The sequence below is a fragment of the Cariama cristata genome, unplaced genomic scaffold (assembly GCF_000690535.1).
Source record: "Cariama cristata isolate BGI_N322 unplaced genomic scaffold, ASM69053v1 scaffold42064, whole genome shotgun sequence".
NCBI classification, from domain to species: Eukaryota; Metazoa; Chordata; class Aves; order Cariamiformes; family Cariamidae; genus Cariama; species Cariama cristata.
In genome coordinates this window covers 1-336 of record NW_009615435.1, presented here as the reverse complement: position 1 = coordinate 336, position 336 = coordinate 1, and positions in this window count along the sequence as shown.

The window sequence follows — 336 nt, the reverse complement described above, 5'->3', positions numbered from 1 at the left end:
CCGCCCCCCCCTTTTCCCCCCGCGTGTTGCCTGCCACAGCCACGTACGGCTTTGCGTTTTCCCTTCCCAAGAGTATCGCCAGAGCTCTGCAGGACCTGCTCACTTCCACAACGCGCCCAACCTTCCAGCGTAAATGACTCTGGAGTGAAAAACCCCTCCCTAGGCAAACAAGAAAGAAAACAAACAAACAAACAACCCCCAAACCAAACCAACCCCCCCAGCACGGTTTCGCTGTACCTGCCTACTTCCTGGATTTCAAACCACGAAAATGCAGATATCGCAGCAGAAAGATGACAGAGATGCTCTTCCCCCTCCTCGACCCCCACCGGCCCTGCA